This window comes from Ranitomeya imitator, chromosome 3 (assembly GCF_032444005.1).
Source record: "Ranitomeya imitator isolate aRanImi1 chromosome 3, aRanImi1.pri, whole genome shotgun sequence".
NCBI lineage: Eukaryota > Metazoa > Chordata > Amphibia > Anura > Dendrobatidae > Ranitomeya > Ranitomeya imitator.
This window is the reverse complement of record NC_091284.1, coordinates 735,711,239-735,736,462: the sequence shown is the minus strand read 5'-3', so window position 1 is coordinate 735,736,462 and position 25,224 is coordinate 735,711,239. Positions and strand designations below refer to the sequence as shown.

Genomic DNA, 25,224 nt, shown 5'->3' with positions numbered 1-25,224 from the left:
AGTTTAAGTCCTCTTTTTCTCAGAAGAGGCAATTTGCATATTATATTTCCCAGAGGAGCATTGAACGGCGAATAAGCCTCCTTACCTTGACAAGCCGGTATGTCACTCTCCATAAGGAGAAATGTTACCTCTTAGACCCCAATGTATCACTCTAATACAAACAGGAGTCTTTTTTCTACGTCTAAAAAACATTACTTTTATATTATAATATTTGTAGATATAGAAAAATGACTCCTGTTTGTATTGTAGAATGAAAATTTATATCTAACAATTGCTATAAAGGTGTAAATAGTTGACCTTGCGCTCTTTTACTAAATCCTGTCCATTTTTTTATAATAGAGGTAAGAGTTGCGTAAGTGTAAAAGAATTTAATGTTTTAGGGGGTAAAAATGGTTGTGCTCTCAACTTTGCTACATTTTTCAACTGGCATAACAAGCCTAATAATTCTCCCCCAAAGAGGTTTGTGAAGTTGGGGTTACAAATTATTTGTATTTATTTTACATCTTTGTGGCATGGGATAGTGGTATTGGTCACAGAAGAATCAATTTTTATGTACTTTGGATAGTCATGTTCTTTACATTTGGTTGATATCTTGTCTATCTATCTATCTATCTATCCCTGCAAATCAATTTTTTTCATTAAAAGAAAATTTTGCAGACCTTCTACAGTGTTTCATAAGGCCAAAATTTAAACTACCGCACTATCATTTAACACAAGTACTATTATTGTGTTAATACCAATGATACCTGGCAGTGTAACTAATTACAACATCTTATAATTCTTATAAAAGTCAGTAAACAGGAATAATAACACAGCAATGTAGCTGATCAGTAAACAAAAAAAAGCAATTCCTCAGATAACTTACTCACTTTTTTGAAAAAAAAAAAAAGTAAAACAATAAAATACACAACACTACCTACAATGAAAAATACACATTTTATTTTTGTAAAACCTGACACAAATCTAAAAATTTTCTGAAACTTAACTTCACATATAGTTATGATTCTCTCAAGATTCTAAAGATCCTGAATAGGATATCCTTCCCTGAACTCTTCCTCAACATTCTGGTTTTTGTCAGCATCTATCTACTTCTTAACGACTTCTTCATACTCCCCACCGATTAGGTTAACCCCTGGGCCATCCATAAGTTTTTTCAAATTGTTGTCAGAAAAGCTTTGGTCTATGTCAAAAGCTTCCAACTTTTGGTCTGAGGCCTGTCATAAAACACACAGGCATATAGTAATTTAACCTGTTTTTCTTTGGGTAGCTTTCTTTATATCCAGCCTTCGAAACAGTAATTCCATATAGCAGACCTGTAGGGCTAGATGTCACAGCACGGCTGTCAGGATACATCAGTTTCCATTTAATAATTCTTGCTCACAACTCTAGATGACGCCATTCCTTATCCATCAGATTCAATAAAAATGTTACACTTGAAATAAGGTTGAAAAGATTTAGCCCTTTGGAAGATCTTCACTGGTTGTGCCAGCCGTTATCCAGAAGATGGGAGCCTTGAAATCTTATGACTTCTAAGATTTTCTGTTACTGTCTCACCACTTGTCTTTATACTGTAAATATCAGTAGACATTGTATGCAAATTAGCTCTCAAAAAGTAAAGAAACAAAAACTATGTTTTGCCTAATGGAGGTAGTTAACCCTCTGTGTGCCCAGAGACACTGTTTTTGTCTCTCCTCGTATCTCCTCACATAGTACGTAACTGATGAAGGTCCGGTGTGTTGGACCGAAACGTTTTTTTGGGTACTACATTAAAATTCACTAAGAGCATAAAGTTGAGTGCAAGGTTTTTCTTTATATATACAGTTTAATGGGGGACTTGTCCCTACACAGTAAGATAACCTCACAACCCTCCGACATAATGCGATACCCCAAAGCCCAATCACATACAGTATGATGCCCCAGGGCCCCACCCAAGATGATACCCACGCAGTTCCCCACATAGTATAATACTGCCTAGTTTCCCGAAATACGGTATGTACTGACTGACACTAGATGAACAATACTCAGTGCCATTCTCCAGCTGTGGACTGAGGCTCCTCACAACAGGCACAATCTAGTGACATTGTGACGCCTGCTATGCCAAGACTCGGACGCACAGGCTGAATGGTGGAAGAGGAAGACTATGGCTCCATTCTCCACCATTGTGTGTAACTGTATCTGTATTCTGAGAATACAAATACTGTTGAAATTGAGACGCCAGGTGGGGGACACATGTTATGCCATTGTTTCCACCTCTTTGGCTGTCTGAGTCCATGGGTTGGACAAGAATAGCCCCTGGCTGGATGAGGCTTGTGGGCCACAGTTTGTCCAGGTCTGCTATTCGTCAATGTATGATCCTTCAAGAAGCTTTGCAACCTGATTAGAGAAAAGCTAGAAACTCATCCACAGACAGCTGTCTCAAGGTGCTTGCTCCTTACTGTTGTAAAAGTTGAGTTTGTCTGTGGAGGAGTTTCTGGTTTACTTATGATCCCTATGCATGGTTCCGTAAAAGATCAGACATTGACTTATTGTTGGCTACCTCTACAACATGGCATTTGCTATTGTTCTGCTACAGTGCCAATTTGCATAATTGTTTTTATAATTCCCTCCAAAGTATAAATTGTATATATTTTTCATTGCCCCTGCATCAATTCTCTGGAATACAGTTGCGAATGATGGGGCGTGCTCTTATTGCACCATAATTTACATCATTTTTTTTGCTTTTCCACTGCTCATACAACTTTTCTAAAAAGTGGACTGCTATTAGTGAAATTTTATCTTCTGTTGAAAATACATTGTAAGAATTTTGTAATTTTGTAATTTTGTAGAATATATTAAAGTGTTTGTCTCTCTTAATAATGTGCACACTGGTGTAAAATGTATCAAATTTATTAAGACTGGAGCCAAAATTACCTGTCTTAATATAGTCACTGATTGTGTGAAGTAATATGTAGATATACTGTATATAAGGCAAAGTCCTGTTTACTATTTCCAAGTCAGACAGCATAGACAAATATAATACATAGCAATGTGTATCCTATATCAAAATTAATTAGAAGTATATAGATAGTAGATTCTTCATGGCCAACTTTTTTACACATACGGCAAGGCAGCAGAGATAAATAAAAAGTAGTATTGGCATCACATGTAGCAGTAGAGCCATCCATTTCCTTCAATTAATCACTTATTTCAAAGATTTACGGAGTAGATAGACAGGTTCCAATTGATGGGAGAAGAACCAGGCTTGCATCATTTGCAACTGCAATCTATATCTAGTCCATTTCTCCTTCATTCAGAACCCCCAGAAATGTTGAAGCATCTATGAGTTTCCAAGACCAATAATTCCTTTAGTGTTTTTGCCTATAAGTCCTCATGCACACATGACTGGGAATGAACGATACCTACTGGTATTATGAGCTAAATGGTACCATTTTTATGACCATATGTTTCTGCTTTGATACCCAATGATTTTCGTGTGTTTCCATATCGTATTCTGAAATAAGTCCTGCTTCAAAGCGAGTCCTCATTGCCAATATTCCTTACCACAACCCGCATGCACAGATGTGATTTTTAAGGTTTTGATTACTTTTATGGTAAAATCTCATGCAATCCAATGAGTGCTTCACATTGTTACACTCAGCAGTACATATACTTCTATATAATCAGAATAGAAAATACAGAAACCATAATTCTATAATATAACGGAGCCTGAGGCCAAGTTCTGATGGAAATACTGAAAAAACAGGCCAGTGCGCAGCTTCATGTGCTCGTTGGCATTGTGGTCGGGTACCACAGCTGCCTTTACATTCAATGCATAATTTTGGTACCGAGCAGAAACAATCAGATTACAATAATACATGTTGCAATTTTTTTCCATGCAGACTATCGGTCAGTGTGGAAAATCAACCAGACGTACTGGCTATAATGGGTCTGCGTGCTCTGCGTGTGCAGTCAATGGTGTACAGAGATAGCACACGGACTGATTACACACAGGTCTGAACCGGCCCTTACTGGGGTTTTCCAGGGTTAGTACACTGCCACACCTGTGCATATGTGGGCTACTGGAGATTAACCCCAATCATTTCAGTAGAGCCAAACTGCAATACAAAAACACTAGCAATAGACAGGTACGGTGCTCTTCTTGAAAGAAATCAGCCTTGTTTTTCTAACACTCTTTAAAGGGGTTCTGAAAGTGAATCTGTGAGTAGCATCAACTCTCTTAAAGGGACACTGTCACCTGGATTTGGAGGGAACAATCTTCAGCCATGGAGGCGGGGTTTTTGGGTTTTTGATTCACCCTTTCCTTACCCGCTGGCTGCAATATTGGATTGAAGTTCATTCTCTGTCCTCCGTAGTACATGCCTGCACAAGGTAATCTTGCCTTGCACAGGCGTGTACTATGAAGCACAGAGAATGAACTTCAATCCTATATTGCAGCCAGCATGCAGCCAGCGGGTAAGGAAAGGGTGAATCAAAAACCCCAAAACCCCGCCTCCATGGCTGAAGATTGTTCCCTCCAAATTCAGGTGACAGTGTCCCTTTAAGCTGTCTATATTGGCATGGAGGACATAGAAATCTGAATAAAATGATACCTTGATTTCCCCGATCCAATGTCTTATTCTAGAGAAATGCATGGGCCAGAAACAGATCTCCTCGATAATCTGACTCCAAATCTTACTTTATATGAAAGTAGAGGTTACCAGTATGAGACATGTAATGACTGACAGTCGGCTCTCCTGATCTACATGACTCACACTGGTAGCTCCTTCTATTGATATACAGTGGGAAAAGTTTTTGATATGCTGCCGATTTTGCAAGTTTTCACACTTATAAAGAATGGAAAAGTCTGTAATTTTTATCGTAGGTACACTTTAACTGTGAGAGACAGAATCTAAAAATAAAAAACAGAAAATCACATTGTATGATTATTACATAATTAATTTGCATTTTATTGCATGAAATAAGTATTTCATACAATAGGAAAACAGAACTTAATATTTGGTACAGAAACCTTACTTTGCAATTACAGAGGTCAGATGTTTCCTGCAGTTCTTGACCAAGTTTGCACACACTACAGCAGGGACTTTGGCCCACTTCTCCATATAGATCTTCTCCAGATCTTTCAGGTATCGGGCTGTTGCTAGACAGGATTGAGGTTCAGGTCCCTCCAAAGACTTTTTATTGGGTTCAGGAATGGAGTCTGGCTAGGCCACTCCAGGACCTTGAAATGCTTCTTACCGAACCACTCGTTAGTTACCCTGTTTGTGTGTTTTAGGTCATAGTCATGCTGGAAGACCCAGCCACAACCCATTTTCAATGCTCTTACTGAGAGAAGGGGGTTGTTGGACAAAATCTTGCGATACATGAACCCATGCACTTTCCCTTCAATACTGTACAGTCATCTTGTCTCCTTTGCAGAAAAGTACCCCCAAAGTATGATGTTTCCCCCGCCATGCTTCACAGTTGGGATGGTGTTCTTGGGGTTGTACTCGTCCTTTTTCTTCCTCCAAACACGGCAAGAGGAGTTGATCTCAAAAAGCTCTATTTTGGTCTCATTTTGACCACATGATCTTCTCCCATGCCTACTCTGGATCATCCAGATAGTCATTAATGGCTTCAAACTGGCCTGGACATATGCTGGTGTGAGCAAGGGGACCTTGCGTGCCCTGCAGAATCTTAATCCATGACAGCATAAAATGTTACTAATGGTAGGCATTTTTGAGACTGTGGTCCCACCTCTCTTCAGGTCATTGACGATGTCCTCCAGTGTAGTTCTGGGCTGATTCCTGACCTTATTCAGAATCACCCTTACCCCACGAGGGGAGATCTTGCATGGAGCCTCAGACCGAGGAAGACTGACAATCTTCTTGTGTTTCTTTCATTTTGCACCAACAGTTGTTGCCTTCGCACCAAGCAGCTTACCTATTGTCCTGTAGCCCATCCCAGCCTTGTGCAGGTCTACAATTTTGTCCTTGCTGTCCTTAGGCAGCTCTTTGGTCTTCTCCATGGTGGAGAGGTTGGAGTGTGATTGAGTGTCTGAACAGGTGTCTTTTCTACAGGTAACGAGTTCAAACAGGTGCGATTAATACAGTAAATGAGTGCAGAGTAGGAAGGCTTCTTAATTTAAAGAAAAACTAACAGATCTGCGGAAGCCAGAATTATTGCTGGTTGGTAGGGGAAATACTTATTTCATGCAATAAAATGCAATTTAATTTTTAAAAAATCATACAATGTTTTTTTTTTTTTTATTTTGAGATTCTGTCGCTCAAACTTGAAGTGTACTTACGATAAAAATGACAGACCTCTCCATTCTTTGTAGGTGGGAAAACTTGCAAAATCGGCAGTGTACCAAATACTTATTTTCCCCATTGTACAATAATATCTGGAGCCAGATTCTCAGGGAGATCTGTGATCCGCCCATAGATTTTAAAAGCTATTTAACATATTAAGACAAAAGGGGAATTTCTCTGGAATAAGACATTGGATCGTAGATTTTAAGGTATCATTTTATTTTACTTCCTATGAACTGCATGCCCATACAGACAGTTTATGAGGGTTGCCCTTTAAATGCTGCAGTCTAATCAGCAATTGTTGATTAGCTGGAACAGTCGCGGAAGACACATCGGGGAGATTGAAGGACCAGGAGCTACTAAGAAGGGGTTGTCCAGTAGTGGACAACCCCATTAATATGATCATGTGCAGAAGCTAAATATTTGTTTACTGAAATGGAGCAACTCCAAGGAATTAGAACAGTTGTACTATGGGTGAATGATCATTAGTGTACACCCCAAGTTTCTGGTTTGGTTCACCATCCTGGTTTTGCCATGTGAATCTTTACTGTATTTTACAGATGGATGAGAGTGCAGTCTTTAAAGCTTGTTCTTTTAAATGTATCAAGTATAGCACTCAATTTTACATGTGATTTATACACTTCCACTGCCTCTGCATCTAATCTCTACTTCAATATCTGATTACAACTGTAGTGAGGTTGAAATGATAAAAAATTTGCTTTAAAGGAAAAAAAATAGCTGACCTTTTCCTCCGCGTGCACGCTAACAGCACTGCAGCAAACATCTGAGCAGTAATGCTGATTTACCATTTCCCACAAAGCTGAAAGACACATTTTTCTTTTAATATACAATCCATTTTATATAAAAAATGTCACACAGCCGTCTACATAGAAATCTCTGCATTTATTTACTGAAAAATAAGTGGCAGTCATTCTAGTTTCTTTAAATATCGTAGTTGTTGATATTATAAAATAATTTTCACAGACACTTGGCTGCGTGTGCGCTGACGTTAGTCCAAAGCTCTTCTGTTTCCAAGGAGTCTGCTGTTCCGTAAAGGCATTGTATGATCCTGAAAGGAAACCTGTTAGATGATTCATGCCCAAACCTAGGACAGCAGGGATCGCAGCCTGGCTGCATGATTGCAGCCAGGTATATTGTTCTTTTAAATGCGCTGTCCAGGGACCATAGCTGGAGATCAGACTTGTCCAACACCACCCCATTTGGCTCTTCCCAATACCCCTGCAGGTGATTGACAAATCTCTCACTATGGGAGAGACCAATCAAACACTGCACGTAGCTTTGGGAAAAGTTGGCCAAGGGCAGGCCTGGACAAGTCTTGTCTCCAGAAGGGATGAGCAAACGGTAAAGTTTGGGGTTCATACCCGACACCTGGTGTCTGGTGCTGAACCCTGAACACAGACTTCTCCCGGTAGTCTGTGTTACTGTTCGGGTTCACCAGCCGAATAAAGCTTGTTGAAGGGCTACAGTTGTGGGCACTTCTGACCCCATCACAGCCATGCCAAGTATTAGCATGGGTGTCATTGGCCAGCGCACAACGTGCAGCGGCCTGAATAAGCTTATTAAATAAATAAATCATTTAAGAGAAATGACGTGTGGTCCTCCCTATGTTTTGTAACCAGCCAAGAGAAAGCAGACAGCTGTGAGCTGTTCTTCTTCTTCTTATTATGCTGGGAAGGGGCCAATATCCATGGACTTTCGCAGCCTATTAATATCAGCCCGCAACTGCATGCATTGCCTTTGCTGGTTATTAAAATAAAATGACTCCCCAAAAATGATGTGGGGTCCCCCCTGTTTTTAATAGCCAGCAAAAGCAAAGCAGACAGCTGTGGACTGATATTAATAGGCTGGAAATGTCCATGGATATTGTCCCCTTCCAAGCCTAATAACATGACCTCTCAGCCGCCCCTGAAATGGCACGTCCATTAGATGGCGCTTAGCCTTGTCTCTTCCCAATTGCCCTGATGTGGTGGCAATCAGGATAATGGGATTGTGGGGTTGATGTCAGCTGTGTAATGTCCGCTGACATCAAGCCCACTGGTTAGTAATGGAGAGGCATCTATCAGACACCCCTATTACTAACCCAATAAGTGAAAAGAGAAAAAAAAACAGAAAAAATATCTGGGGCGGCTGAGGACTGGTCTTATTAGGCTGGGAAAGGGTCAATTTCCAAGGACTTTCACAGCCTATTAATATTTGCCCTCAGCTATCTGCTTTGCCTTAGCTGGTTATTAAAAATAGGGGGGACCCCACGTCATTGTTTTAGGGTCCCACATTTTTAATAACCAGACACCTGTGAGCTGATATTAATAGGCTGGGAAGGTACATAAATATTTCCCTTCCCATTAAAAATAGGGGTGACCCCACTTCATTTACTTTTCTATTTATTAACAAATACAGTAAACTACACACACAAGGCAGTGCTCCACTCCTCCACTTGAACTTCTGCTTTGTGGTTCAAGATTACTTTTTTCCAAATTTTTCTATCCATAATTGTTTCCAGGGCAATTGTCATGCTCATTTCCCCATTTTGCTTCCTTTTTCGGGCTCCTAACCCTTACTACAACAATTTTACAGCCATTTTACAGCTCCAAAGTTTGGGTCCCCATTGACTTATATGGGGTTCGGGTCTGGGGTCAAGTTCGGGTCAAGTTCTGTCCGTTGTTTGATCACGAATCTCTTGACAGGTCCCCTTTAACACATTTTAAACTGTATAGTTTTGTATTTCAGTTTTTATTTTCTTTGAATCTGTTGTTTCTTTTTAATTTTTAATGGACTGTCCCTTTCCATAGCTCCCATTATACATAAGAATAGTGATTGTGATTTTCCTTTATATAAGCAAACCAAATGAGGGTATATAGGGTAAGGGGCCCAAAATCAATTACCATCCAAGCAGACCAAAACAAAAACTAAAAAATATACGGTACTTTATTGGATATACATTCCAATCAGCACTCAAAAGCAAAGTAAAGAAAAGGATTAAAACAGAAATTGAGGTCTAATAGGGAAGATACAGGTACTTCAGTCAGGCAGCCCAGGCCTGTCTGCCCCTATATATATCAGAAATTGACCCTGACTGTCTACAGAGGTTGGCACCTTATTGTTGACAATATGATGCCCCCGCTCAACTATGAGTTAATCTAAATAGCACTAATGAGTCCTAACACTGCAAGTTGACACCTAGAAAACTAGATAGTGTATAGCCTGAACCATTAGCCTATACATACAGATGATGAGGGGCTACTGACACCAAAAGGAGTGTGATGCAAAGCATATACTCACAACTGGGTAATAGAGAAAGTGTATTAAATTAAATTCCAATAAATCGTCTAGATATTTAGGGGGGGCAGGTGGTATAACATCTAATCACAGAAATACATGTTCTAAAAGCAGTGGCGTAACTACAAAGTGAGGGGCCCTGATGCGAACTTTCAAATGGGGCCCCCCCGCGCCCAAATATTTCCCACCGAAATTCACATTTTCCCTATTTGTTTTGCACACTACAGGTCCTTCTACAAAAATTAGCATATAGTGTTAAATTTCATTATTTACCATAATGTAATGATTACAATTAAACTTTCATATATTATAGATTCATTATCCACCAACTGAAATTTGTCACGTCTTTTATTGTTTTAATACTGATGATTTTGGCATACAACTCCTGATAACCCAAAAAACCTGTCTCAATAAATTAGCATATCAAGAAAAGGTTCTCTAAACGACCTATTACCCTAATCATCTGAATCGACTAATTAACTCTAAACACATGCAAAAGATACCTGAGGCTTTTATAAACTCCCTGCCTGGTTCATTACTCAAAACCCCCATCATGGGTAAGACTAGCGACCTGACAGATGTCAAGAAGGCCATCATTGACACCCTCAAGCAAGAGGGTAAGACCCAGAAAGAAATTTCTCAACAAATAGGCTGTTCCCAGAGTGCTGTATCAAGGCACCTCAATGGTAAGTCTGTTGGAAGGAAACAATGTGGCAGAAAACGCTGTACAACGAGAAGAGGAGACCGGACCCTGAGGAAGATTGTGGAGAAGGACCGATTCCAGACCTTGGGGAACCTGAGGAAGCAGTGGACTGAGTCTGGTGTGGAAACATCCAGAGCCACCGTGCACAGGAGTGTGCAGGAAATGGGCTACAGGTGCCGCATTCCCCAGGTAATGCCACTTTTGAACCATAAACAGCGGCAGAGGCGCCTGACCTGGGCTACAGAGAAGCAGCACTGGACTGTTGCTAAGTGGTCCCAAGTACTTTTTTCTGATGAAAGCAAATTTTGCATGTCATTCGGAAATCAAGGTGACAGAGTCTGGAGGAAGACTGGGGAGAAGGAAATGCCAAAATGCCTGAAGTCCAGTGTCAAGTACCCACAGTCAGTGATGGTGTGGGGTGCCATGTCAGCTGCTGGTGTTGGTCCACTGTGTTTCATCAAGGGCAGGGTCAATGCAGCTAGCTATCAGGAGATTTTGGAGCACTTCATGCTTCCATCGGCTGAAATGCTTTATGGAGATGAAGATTTCATTTTTCAGCACGACCTGGCACCTGCTCACAGTGCCAAAACCACTGGTAAATGGTTTACTGACCATGGTATTACTGTGCTCAATTGGCCTGCCAACTCTCCTGACCTGAACCCCATAGAGAATCTGTGGGATATTGTGAAGAGAAAGTTGAGAGACGCAAGACCCAACACTCTGGATGAGCTTAAGGCCGCTATTGAAGCATCCTGGGCCTCCATAACATCTCAGCAGTGTCACAGGCTGATTGCCTCCATGCCACGCCGCATTGAAGCAGTCATTTCTGCCAAAGGATTCCCGACCAAGTATTGAGTGCATAACTGAACATTATTATTTGTTGTTTTTTTTGTTTGTTATTAAAAAACACTTTTATTTGATTGGATGGGTGAAATATGCTAATTTATTGAGACAGGTTTTTTGGGTTATCAGGAGTTGTATGCCAAAATCATCAGTATTAAAACAATAAAAGACCTGACAAATTTCAGTTGGTGGATAATGAATCTATAATATATGAAAGTTTAATTGTAATCATTACATTATGGTAAATAATGAAATTTAACACTATATGCTAATTTTTTTAGAAGGACCTGTATAGTTTTGTTGCAATGTTGTATAGTCTGACCTAATACTGCCCTGTAATCGCTGAGAAAAATGATTTTATAACTAACATGTCCCTATACTAATTAGGGCGATGTCTTCGGAAGTGCAGACTCTGGGCGTTCATGTCCTCCCTCGCTCTAATTCCAAGCGCACTTCCGGCATTTGAAATCTGTGTGCTGTTTCTTCCTGGTATGACGCTGCAGTGCGTCATTTCCGGACCTGTGCGGTGTGGGAGTGTATTGGGTGTACTGGTTGGCTCCGGAGCATGCGCAATGCACATTCTGATGCTGGCGAGTACACGCAATACTCCCCCACAGTGCACATGCTGGGCTCTGCCCACAGCCGTGTACCATTCTTCCCGACTCGGAAATTTCCAGCCCGTACACACACGGCTTTGCTCCGAGAACCCCGTACACAGACGGCTCTGCTCCGTACACCTTGTACACACGCGGCTCTGTTCCGTACACCTTGCACACACGGCTTCGCTCCGTGAACCCCGTACACACATGGCTCTCCTCCGTACACCTTGTACACACGCGGCTCTGCTCCGTACACCTTGTACGCATGCGGCTCTGCTCCGTACACCTTGTACACACGCGGCTCTGCTCCTTACACCTTGTACACACGCGGCTCTGCTCCTTACACCTTGTACACACGCGGCTCCGCTCCTTACACCCGCGGATCTGCTCCGTACACCTCACACACACAGCTCCGCTTTGTACACTCCATACACACGCTTCTCCGCTCCGTCCACCCCGTACACACGCGGCTCCGCTCCATACACCTCATAAACATGCAGCACCACTCCATACACCCCATGCATACATGACTCCGCTCACCTCTTTCACCCTCGGCTCAGCTTTGTACACCTCGTACACACCTGACTCCGCTCCGTACACCTTGTACACATTGCTCCACTACACACATACACTGCTCCGCTCTGTACACCTTGTACACACACAGCTCTGTTACATCCTCAGTGTAAACCCCTCCTGACCCCACACATAAACATCCCCTCATTCAGCACCATGACAATAAAGCACAGCAGAGTCCTGCATACACTGAGGCCACTGATCATGTGACCCCTGACTCTTCCCCTCCTGTGACCTCATCACAGGTCCTGTGCGCACAGAACAGGTGTGTGTGTACGTGCATGTGTCAGGTGTAAGCAGCACATCAGCACTTTACAGCCGCTTTACTCACCAGCTGCTGCCTTCCATCTCTGTCAAGCTTCAGTGACACATCCAGCCCTTCTGCTAGGTCACATGTCTTTCACAGACATGCCCACTCGCCACACACTGCTGGAAGTCTGGGGAAGCTGTGGGCGTGGCCAGCAGGGTGCGTGACTTGTCTGCTTGTTTGCTGGACTGGGCGGGCCCTTAAACACTCGGGCCCAGTCGCAGCTGCGACCCCTGCGACCGCAGTTGTTACGCCCCTGTCTAAAAGGTAGATGAGTCATTCTGGATAGACTATCAGAGCATTTTGACACGCATACAGGTACGGACTGGGACTGAAATTCAGCCCTGGCATTTGAAATCACACAGGCCCAAGCTGTCCCCGTCCCCAAGAACCAGATGGAATATATTACTAATATTACCCTGGATGGAAGAAAGCAAGATTTACTACAAGATCAATATTTCTAATGATAATCGTGGCCTGCTGGGGTAAGTGACAGAGTCAGCCACTTTGTGCTCAATCACAACTCTTAATAATATGGGTGTCTTGAGAACACCGATCCTGTTAACAACATAGCAGACAAGATGGCCCATGACCAGACAGGTCCTTCTAGCATTTGCCAGAATTGCCAGATGGCCAATCCGGCCCTGCACTCATATATAGTAAAAAATCTCAGTCACTCTCTCAAAGCTCAAAAAATAGAACCACACACATGAAAATAGCAAAAATAGGGTAATAGTAAAGGTATGAAAAACAAAGGAAGGAAGTCAGCTCACCACGTTGCAGGAATACAGATGAGAAGTTCTGCACGGATAGGCCAGAGGAAGGCAAATCTTCAATAGGAAAATAATTGGTTATACAGCGAAGCAAATGTGGATAAATCCAGAAAAAAAAAGTTATTTGTCAAAAATAAATAAAAGGCAATACAAGGATAGAGCACACTGACCAATGCGTTTCGGCTATGGAGCCTTCATTGTTGAATAAGGCTCCATAGCTGAAACGCATTGGTCAGTGTGCTGCTGGCAACTCTATCCTTGTATTGCCTTTTATTTATTTTTGACAAATTACGCTTTTTTTCTGGATTTAACCACATTTGCCTCGCTGGATTACCAATCCTTTTCCAATCGTAAAGGTATAACCTATAGCCTGTTAATACAGATAGATAATCCCACACAGCATAATAGTATTTAGCTTGACAAGATTTTCAAAAAGGCCTTACTCGGGGTTCATCAGGGGATTCTCATCATGCAACATTGTTGACAATGAGCACTCGGGACACCAGTGGAAATGCTAAACATCGTGGAACATTATGGGATTTCCCTCTATATAGGTGCCCACTGCCCACACACATCAGATGAAAGCTAATTTGGGTGCACTCACTGACTAGTGTGTTTGGAGGTGGCAATGCCGCTGTATGTGGATGCCTCCGCATGCGCCGTTTTGATGGTGCAACAACCTGCGCCGAACGCAACAAGTTGCAATTTCGTGCAGATGCCGCACCATCAAAACAACGCATGCGGCGGCATTTGCATACAGCGGCATTGCCTGCGTACCCAATGTTAAAGATAGGGTGCGCACGCCGCATGCAGCCATAGGCGGAGCTGAATGAAGAGGCTCGGCAGTGGGCGGAGCTTCACGGAGGAAGTCTGCAGCCCGGCTAAACGCTAGTGTGAAACTAGCCCTATTGAGGAGGATTAATGAAGCTGGACCTTTTTGGGTTGAGTTAGCACTATAGCCTCCTTTATAAATAACTTCATACTGAGCTTTGCCTCTATTACTATATCTATTCAAATATTTTTAAAATGTTCTTTATTCTTGGATGTGTACTGTGCATATTAACATGATGGATAGGAGAAGCTGTTATGATAAAATCCATCAGCTCTCTAACAAGTTGAAGCTGTTGAGTACACCCGTGGAAGTGAGTGAGAAATTATAATCGAAGCCCAGATATATCTACGCTCAGACAGAACAGAGGCAAACTGCCAACAGTGGCATATCCAGATATTCACCTTTGGTGAATGTACACATACACTACAGTACAGACCAAAAGTTTGGACACACCTTCTCATTTAAAGATTTTTCTGTATTTTCATGACTATGAAAATTGTACATTCACACTGAAGGCATCAAAACTATGAATTAACACATGTGGAATTATATACTTAACAAAAAAGTGTGAAACAACTGAAATTATGTCTTATATTCTAGGTTCTTCAAAGTAGCCACCTTTTGCTTTGATGACTGCTTGGCACACTCATGGCATTCTCTTGATAAGCTTCAAGAGGTAGTCACCGGGAATGCTTTTCACTTCCCAGGTGTGCCCTGTCAGGTTTAATAAGTGGGATTTCTTGCCTTATAAATGGTGTTGGGACCATCAGTTTTGTTGTACAGAAATCAGGTGGATACAGAGCTGATAATCCTACTGAATAGACTGTTAGCTGCTTTTTTCTTGCCATAATACAAATTCTAAGTAAAGAAAAACGAGTGGCCATCATTACTTTAACCCCTTCCCGACCCATGACGCCACGTAGGCGTCATGAAAGTCGGTGCCATTCCGACCCATGACGCCTATGCGGCGTCATGGAAAGATCGCGTCCCTGCAGATCCGGTGAAAGGGTTAACTCCCATTTCACCCGATCTGCAGGGACAGGGGGAGTGGTAGTTTAGCCCAGGGGGGGTGGCTTCACCCCCTCGTGGCTACGATCGCTCTGATTAGCTGTTGAAAGTGAAACTGCCAATCAGAGCGATTTGTAATATTTCACCTATTATAACGGGTGAAATATTACAATCCAGCCATGGCCGATGCTGAAATATCATCGGCCATGGCTGGAAATACTAGTGTGCCCCCACCCCACCCCTCCGATCGCCCCCCCAGCCCTCCGATCTGGCCGGTACACTGCTCCGGCTCCCCTCCGTCCAGTGCTCCGCTCCCCCCCGTGCTCTTGTCCGCTCACCCCGTGCTCCAATCACCCCCCCGTGCTCCAATCACCCCCCCTGCACTCCGATCCACCCCCCCCGGTGCTCCGTTCTACCCCCCCGTGCTCCATTCCAGCCCCCCCGTGCTCCGTTCCACGCCCCCCGTGCTCCGTTCCACCCCTCCCGCACTCCGATTTGTTTCCCGTAGGTTTACATTGAACTGTAAACTCATGGGAAACTGCTGCGGATCCGCAGCGTTTTCCGCAGCGTGTGCACATACCTTTAGAATTTGGCTATGTGCACACGGTGCGGATTTGGCTGCGGATTCGCAGCAGTGTTCCATCAGGTTTACAGTACCATGTAAACATATGAAAAACCAAATCCGCTGTGCCCATGGTGCGGAAAATACCGCGCGGAAACGCTGCGTTGTATTTTCCGCAGCATGTCAATTCTTTGTGCGGATTCCGCAGCGTTTTACACCTGTTCCTCAATAGGAATCCGCAGGTGAAATCCGCACAAAAAACACTGGAAATCCGCGGAAAATCCGCAGGTAAAACGCAGTGCCTTTTACCCGCGGATTTTTCAAAAATGGTGCGAAAATATCTCACACGAATCCGCAACATGGGCACATAGCCTTAGGGTTAGGGTTGGAATTAGGGTTGTGGTTATGGTTAGGGGTGTGTTGGGGTTAGGGTTGTGGTTAGGGGTGTGTTGCGGTTAGGGTTGTGTTTAGGGTTATGGCTACAGTTGGGATAAGGGTTAGGGGTGTGTTGACATTAGTGTTGTAGGTAGAATTGAGGGGTTTCCACTGTTTAGGCACATCAGGGGGTCTCCAAACGCAACATGGTGCCACCATTGATTCCAGCCAATCTTGTATTCAAAAAGTCAAATGGTGCTCCCTCACTTCGAGCCCCGACGTGTGCCCAAACAGTGGTTTACCCCCACATATGGGGTACCAGCATACTCAGGACAAACTGCGCAACAATTACTGGGGTCCAATTTCTCCTGTTACCCTTGTGAATCAAAAAAAATGCTTGCTAAAACATCATTTTTGAGGAAAGAAAAATGATTTTTTATTTTCACGGCTCTGCGTTGTAAACGTCTGTGAAGCACTTGGGGGTTCAAAGTGCTCACCACATATCTAGATAAGTTCCTTGGGGGGTCTAATTTCTAAAATGGGGTCACTTGTGGGGGTTTCTACTGTTTAGGCACACCAGGGGCTCTGCAAACGCAACGTGACACCCGCAGACCATTCCATCAAAGTCTGCATTTCAAAAGTCACTACTTCCCTTCTGAGCCCCGACGTGTGCCCAAACAGTGGTTTACCCCCACTCATGGGGTATCAGCGTACTCAGGAGAAACTGGACAACAACTTTTGGGGTCCAATTTCTCCTGTAACCCTTGGGAAAATAAAAAATTCTGGGCTAAATAATTATATTTGAGGAAAGAAAACGTATTTATTATTTTCACTGCTCTGTGTTATGAACTTCTATGAAGCACTTGGGGGTTCAAAGTGCTCACCACACATCTAGATAAGTTCCTTTGGGGGTCTAGTTTCCAAAATGGGGTCACTTGTGGGGGGTTTCTACTGTTAAGCCACATCAGGGGCTCTGCAAACGCAACGTGACGCCCACAGAGCATTCCATCAAAGTCTGCATTTCAAAACGTCACTACTTCACTTCCGAGCCCCGGCATGTGCCCAAACAGTGATTTACCCCCACATATGGGGTATCATCGTACTCAGGAGAAACTGGACAACAACTTTTGGGGTCAAATTTCTCCTGTTACCCTTGGGAAAATAAAAAATTGCAGGCTAAAAGATCATTTTTGAGAAAATAATTTTTTTTTTTTTTCATGGCTCTGCGTTATAAACTTCTGTGAAGCACTTGGGGGTTCAAAGTCCTCACCACACATCTAGATTAGTTCCTTTGGGGGTCTAGTTTCCAAAATGGTGTCATTTCTGGGGGATCTCCAATGTTTAGGCACACAGGGGCTCTCCAAACGTGACATGGTGTCCGCTAATGATTGGAGCTAATTTTCCATTTAAAAAGCCAAATGGCGTGCCATCCCTTCCGAGCCCTGCCGTGCGCCCAAACAGTGGTTTACCCCCACATATTGGGTATCTGCGTACTCAGGACAAACAGGACAACAATATTTGTGGTCCAATTTCTCCTATTATCCTTGGCAAAATAGGAAATTCCAGGCTAAAAAATCATTTTTGAGGAAAGAAAAATTATTTTTTATTTTCATGGCTCTGCGTTATAAACTTCTGTGAAGCACCTGGGGGTTTAAAGTGCTCAATTTGCATCTAGATAAGTTCTTTGGGGGGTCTAGTTTCCAAAATGGGGTCACTTGTGGGGGAGCTCCAATGTTTAGGCACACATGGGCTCTCCAAACGCGACATGGTGTCCGCTAACAATTGGAGCTAATTTTCCATTCAAAAAGTCAAATGGAGCGCCTTCCCTTCCGAGCCCTGCCGAGTGCCCAAACAGTGGTTTACCCCCACATATGAGGTATCGACGTACTCGGGAGAAATTGCCCAACAAATTTTATGATCCATTTTACCCTACTGCCCATGTGAAAATGAAAAAATTGAGGCGAAAAGAATTTTTTTGTGAAAAAAAAGTACTTTTTCATTTTTACAGATCAATTTGTGAAGCACCTGAGGCTTTAAAGTGCTCACTAGGCATCTAAATAAGTTCCTTGGGGGGTCTAGTTTCCAAAATGGGGTCACTTGTGGGGGAGCGCCAATGTATAGGCACACAGTAGCTCTCCAAACGCGACATGGTGTCCGCTAACGATGGAAATAATTTTTCATTCAAAAAGTCAAATGGCGCTCCTTCCCTTCCGAGCCTTACCATGTGCCCAAACAGTGGTTTACCCCCACATGTGAGGTATTGGTGTACTCAGGAGAAATTGCCCAACACATTTTAGGATCCATTTTATCCTGTTGCCCATGTGAAAATGAAAAAATTGAGGCTAAAAGAATTTTTTTGTGAAAAAAAAGTACTTTTTCATTTTTACGGATTAATTTGTGAAGCACCTGGGGGTTCAAAGTGCTCACTATGCATCTAGATAAGTTCCTTGGGGCGTCTAGTTTCCAAAATGGGGTCACTTGTGGGGGAGCTCCAATTTTTAGGCACACGGGGGCTCTCCAAACCTGACATGGTGTCCGCTAAAGAGTGCAGCCAATTTTTCATTCAAAAAGTCAAATGGCGCTCCTTCCCTTCCAAGCCCTGCCGTGCGCCCAAACAGTGGTTTACCCCCACATATGAGGTATCAGCGTACTCAGGACAAATTGGACAACAACTTTCGTGGTTCAGTTTCTCCTTTTACCATTGGGAAAATAAAAAAATTGTTGCTAAAAGATAATTTTTGTGACTAAAAAGTTAAATGTTCATTTTTTCCTTCCATGTTGCTTCTGCTGCTGTGAAGCACCTGAAGGGTTAATAAACTTCTAGAATGTGGTTTTGTGCACCTTGAGGGGTGCAGTTTTTAGAATGGTGTCACTTTTGGGTATTTTCAGCCATATAGACCCCTCAAACTGACTTCAAATGTGAGGTGGTCCCTAAAAAAAATGGTTTTGTAAATTTCGTTGTAAAAATGACAAATCGCTGGTCAAATTTTAACCCTTATAACTTCCTAACAAAAAAAAATTTTGTTTCCAAAATTGTGCTGATGTAAAGTAAACATGTGGGAAATGTTATTTATTAACTATTTTGTGTCACATATCTCTCTGGTTTAACAGAATAAAAATTCAAAATGTGAAAATTGCGAAATTTTCAAAATTTTCGCCAAATTTCCGTTTTTATCACAAATAAATGCAGAATTTATTGACCTAAATTTACCACTAACATGAAGCCCAATATGTCACGAAAAAACAATCTCAGAACCGCTAGGATCCGTTGAAGCGTTCCTGAGTTATTACCTCATAAAGGGACACTGGTCAGAATTGCAAAAAACGGCAAGGTCTTTAAGGTCAAAATAGGCTGGGTCATGAAGGGGTTAAGAAATGAAGGTCAGTCAGTCTGAAAAATTGGGCAAACTTTGAAAGTGTCCCCAAGTGCAGTGGCAAAAAAACATCAAGCGCTACAAAGAAACTGGCTCACATGAGGACTGCCCCAGGAAAGGAAGACCAAGAGTCACCTCTGCTTCTGAGGGTTAGTTTATCCGAGTCACAAGCCTCAGAAATTGCAGGTTAATAGCAGCTCAGATTAAAGACCAGGTCAATGCCACATAGAATTCTAGCAGCAGACACATCTCTACAACAACTGTTTAGAGGAGACTTTGTGCAGCAGGACTTCAGGGTAAAATAGCTGCTAGGAAACCACTGCTAAGGACAGGCAACAAGCAGAAGAGACTTGTTTGGGCTAAAGAACACAAGGAATGGACATTAGACCAGTGGAAATCTGTGCTTTGGTCTGATGAGTCCAAATTTGAGATCTTTGGTTCCAACCACCGTGTCTTTGTGCGACGTAGAAAAGGTGAACGGATGGACTCTACATGCCTGGTTTCTACCGTGAAGCATTGGAAGAGGAGGTGTGATGGTGTGGGGGTGCTTTGCTGGTGACACTGTTGTGGATTTATTCAAAATTGAAGGCATACTGAACCAGCATGGCTACCACAGCATCTTGCAGCGGCATGCTATTCCATCCGGTTTGCGTTTAGTTGGACCATCATTTATTTTTCAACAGGACAATGACCTCAAACACACCTCCAGGCCGTGTAAAGGCTATTTGACCAAGTAGGAGAGTGATGGGGTGCTACGCCAGATGACCTGGCCTTCACAGTCACCAGACCTGAACCCAATCGAGATGGTTTGAGGTGATCTGTACTGCAGAGTGAAGGCAAAAGGGCCAACAAGTGCTAAGTATCTCTGGGAACTCCTTCAAGACTGTTGGAAGACCATCAAGAGAATGCCAAGAGTGTGCAAAGCAGTCTTCAAAGCAAAAGGTGGCTACTTTGAAGAAGCTAGAATATAAGACATAATTTCAGTTGTTTCACACTTTTTTGTTAAGTATATAATTCCACATGTGTTAGTTCATAGTTTTGATGCCTTCAGTGTGAATGTACAATTTTCATAGTCATGAAAATACAGAAAAATCTTTAAATGAGAAGGTGTGTCCAAACTTTTGGTCTGTACTGTATATAAACAAAGGTATTGAGACACATTATACCTACAAAAGCTTTCTTGGCATCTCATTCTAAACTGATGTAAAATTTATGTTGTTGATCCCTTTGCAGCTAAAACAGCTTCCACTTTTCTGAGAAAGCGTTCTACAAGATTCTGGCAGATTTCTTTGGAGAATTATAGCCCATTTGTCCGAGCATTCATGAGACCTGACACTGATTTTGGAAATTAGGTCCTCGCTTGCAATTTCAGTTCTAGGTCATCACAAAAGTGTTCTATGGGGTTGAGATCAGGACTCTGCGTGGCGAGTCAATTTCTTTAACACCAATCTCCTCCAGCCATGCCTTTAATGGTTCTTTCATTGTGTCCTGGCATATAGTCATCCTGAAAAAGTTCCTCTAATCGTTTCCACAAAGTTGGAAGCATACAATTGGACAAAATGTCTTGGTATGCTGAAGTATTAAGATTTCGCTTCACTACAACTAAGGGGATCTAGGCCACTCCTGAAAAATAACCCCATAGCATTATGCCTCGTCCATTGAACTTAACGGTTTGTACAATGCAGTCAGTCAGAAAATGTTTTCCTGGCGTTTCCCAAATAAAGACTCGGTCATCAAACTTCCAGATACAGAATCGTAATTTATCACTCCACAAAATATGCTGAAACTGCTCCTGTGGTGATGGCTTTACACTACTTCATCCACTGCCTGGCATTGTGCATGGTGATATAAGGCCCGGATGTAGCTGTTTGGCTATGGAAATCCATGTCATGAAGATCCCGGAGCACAGTTTTTTTTGCTGATGCTAATGCCGGAAGAGGTTTGGACTTTGAGTGTTGATGACTTTTAGGTGCTAAATGCGTCAGTACTCAGTGACTTGGCTACATGGTCTCCACTCCGTGGCTGAGGTGCTATGGTTCCTAATCGCTTCCACTTTTCGGTAATACCACCCAGTTTATCAAGTAATATTTATAAGGGAAGAGACTTAGAATCTGACCTATTACAATCGTGGCATCTTATCACAGTATTACGCTAGAATTCAGCATTTCTCAGTGTTTGTGAAGGCAGACTGCATTGCTATGTGCTTGATTTTATACACCCGTGGCAATGAAGCTGAATGAAAAGACAGAATTCAATGATTAAGACGGATGTCCATATAGTGTAAACCAGCTAAATAATTGGCAGTTTGGCACTTTTATGAGAATCTAGTTAATTTGTTGTTCATTAATCCCTTGCAGTATTCTTTGGTGAAATATAGGCTACCAATCTGAGTTCCTGCAGCTCCCCTAGCTGTTTGTTAAAATACCTGCACATGGAGAAATTCTGATTATAAGTGCATATTAGGGCACTACTGTTCATGCAATTTCCTAATATATATTAGTATCAATTATTCCGTTAGATATGACATCTCTAGGTATTCTCTGCTTGGATGCATTGAATGCCACAACATGCAGGACAGGGATCAGAGCACATCTGTACTCAAGAGGTGGTACCTGCTCCTAGAATACATTTATGGCTTATCCTGACAATTCTACCATGACAGAAAGTTGACGGCAGAAAGAGTGTCACACACTGTGTATGGGAAGGAAAAATGTGTTATGTTTGGTTTAAACATAAAAGATGCTAAATAAGAAACTGCAAATTCTAAAGTTTAACATGTTATTTTAGAGGTGAACTGTAACAAGGCAACATACAAGATGGCCTATAGTATTGAGCCTACTCACCGTACATTGTGTTTAGGGTGTAAGCTACATTTTTTTCTCCATTAAATAACATTATAGCTAAGTATTTATTGGAAATGGCATTACTATTGTTGCATTGCTGTTCCTTTGTATTCTTGTGACATCTTTTGCATTGTATTGTTTTTTTGCCCTTTACAGAATCTCTGTGCCTGTTGGCTTGTAGAAGTAATGAGCTGGGAGTAGTTTTGAGCAAGCGTACTCTGATAAGGTGTTATCCGAACCCGCTCGTGTCCTATCCGAGCATGCTCACTCATCACTAGCTGGGAGCTCATTGTATGTGACAGTGGCACCATACCCTGTCAGAGCAGTTGGTACTGCGAGTCGGTGAGGGCCCATAGAGTCAGCATTTTGCTGATGTGATGGTTCGCACTACACAATAATCATAGTAAAAATAGATAGAAGAAAGTCCTTAAATTAATCATTTTTGAAACAATTGATGAAGCCAAATGATGTGAGACCACTTGTGGAAAATGTAAGTACTCTTCACAGAATTATATTAAGAGATAATCCTAGACAAGTGTCTTGTGTATCCCAATGAGAAAAGCCTAGGTCAATTTGATGGCACTTTTACACTGCGCTTTGTCCCACGCGTATTGATCCCGTCAGGGCTTGCGAAGTGGACTGCTCCTGAGCGTCCGCCTCCAGTAGGCATGTACGTCCAAAAATGATGCACGACACAGCACATGTTGACTCTGTCGGAACCATTATAATAAATGTCCGTTGGAGCATACGCCCAAATCCCATTTTGCAGGGATGGGATGAGGTTTAGAAGTAACCCCCAATAGGACCAACAAATGTGGGACAAAGCTCAGTGTGAAAGCACCCTTAGGCTGTAGCAGAAGGAAGCTTTCCAAAATCCCACAGCATGGAAGGTTTGTTGGAGATCCAGCTGTCATCTTAAATGCAACCTGACCATTTGGGGCATTTGTTGCAGTTCTCACAGTCCCAAAGGCCCAACAAAGAGACCATTTTGCAAATTGTACAGTTGGAGTTTTTCTACTAAAAGCATAAGATTCCATGAAGTGTGAGTTGTAACCAACAAGTGTATCGTGCAACTTTTATGAATAGTAACCAATCAATTGTGCTGCATGTGAGAAGAAATTCAATTCCACAAGACTGAAAACAAGTGCCAGCCATGTTGAACTTCTTGGTAGTTAAGCTAGAGGAAACCCCTGTCTGTTGACAGCCATTGGACAATCAGTATAGAAAGAATTGAGGAGGTTGTACAGTGGTCTTTCACGGTGGCCAAAACGTTTTCTTCCATTTATCCATTGTGATCACGACTATATTTTAAGTGCACCTGTTTTATAAATCAATGCAGAAGTTACCATTTCGATAAATTCTGATGTGTAGTTGATTAATCCATGGGTCTCAACTTTTTCTACAAAGAACCTCAGTCTTGTGGAGCTGACTCCTGTGGATGTGATGGCATATCTATCATTCTGCTTCTTCTTTGACTGTTACTGTCTGTGTTCAGGAGGGTGGTAGATTGTTCTCCACTCCTGTTGACCTGAATAGCCTCAGAAGATCGGAGCTCTGTACTAAAGAAATGGAACGGCAAAGCTTGGATGCACCCGACACATGGATAATGGTAAAGTTCTGTTGAATTTGAGATTTCTGTAGAACTTTAAGGTGTTCTTTAAGGAAGATGACATAATTATACAATTTCTTCTTTTTATGACTTACTCACATTTCCACAGTTTAATAAAACATGCAATAAAGAAATCTCCTGTACGCAGTATTTCAACTGTCTGCGCCCATGCTAGTTATCTGATGGATGAATGATTTATGGATTTACTTAACAAAATTGAGGATTTTATTATGCTTCCAGCAAAGCACATCTGCCAACAACAAAAGCACAAGAACAATATAATACCTATCTCTCAGAGTATAACAGCATAGCTGACTGAATGGCTATCCTTGCTACCCAGCGTAGACTTGGATCCTTTCATATGCAGTGGTTTATTAATTCACAAACAATATGTTATTCATGGGGAATTAATATTCAGCGCCGAGCGCGTGGTAACTCTGCACTTTGAGTGGCATATTGTCAACCATCGGATGAAATCTCCTACAAGTTGAATCTTTAGCTCCAGGTTAATAATGAACTGCGTTCTAATTCCGCATTATACAGAAAAGGGGTTTATCCTGTTCCAGCTGGACATGTAAAGTGCCAATCCGTACACAAAGCACTGTGAGAATAAGAATTAAATCAAGTCAATCAAATTTAAGATCCACACGGCGGAGAATAATCCCTTTGCTGGACTTTACTAGTTCTAAAAAAAAATAATAAAGTCTAGACGGGGATGTTTCAGGCTGTTATGAAGATGTTAGGCTGCTTTGCTGGAGCTTCCGTCACAAGTGGCAATTAGTATGGTTTTCATGTTTCTAGCGATACTAATATTATATCAGAAAAATTGTTCTGAAGAGTTTCTTAGGCAAATAAAATGAGCCTGTGCAGATGTCCAAGAATCCGATTCAAAGTAAATTGGGAATTAGGGATTGTATTTGAGTTCAAGACTCATCCAGTAAATGCCACAGTACGGGTTTACAAAACGTCACTCTTAATTTACTGCATGAAAATGTAATATAGGGCTGAAGAGTGATTAATGGCAGCAATATTGTCAAGTATAATGTACTGCTGTAAAAAGCTACATCTGGCCATTGCAGCCAATGTCTCTTAAATTGCAGCAGATATGAGAATGGAGCCACCGCCATGTACTGGCTGATGCCACCGCATGAGGAAGAAGAGATTTATGCTTGGTTGCCCCATTCCTTTTCATCATTGGTGGATTAATTCTTCACACCCATGTTTACTAATGCTGTAGAT

General features: G+C 42.2%; 1 protein-coding gene across 2 annotated transcripts in view; it reads right to left on the bottom strand.

Annotated features, from left to right (window-relative positions):
• ASIC1 (acid sensing ion channel subunit 1) overlaps positions 1–25,224 on the bottom strand; it is a 383,845-nt gene that overhangs the window by 15,504 nt on the left and 343,117 nt on the right. The window lies entirely within an intron of this gene.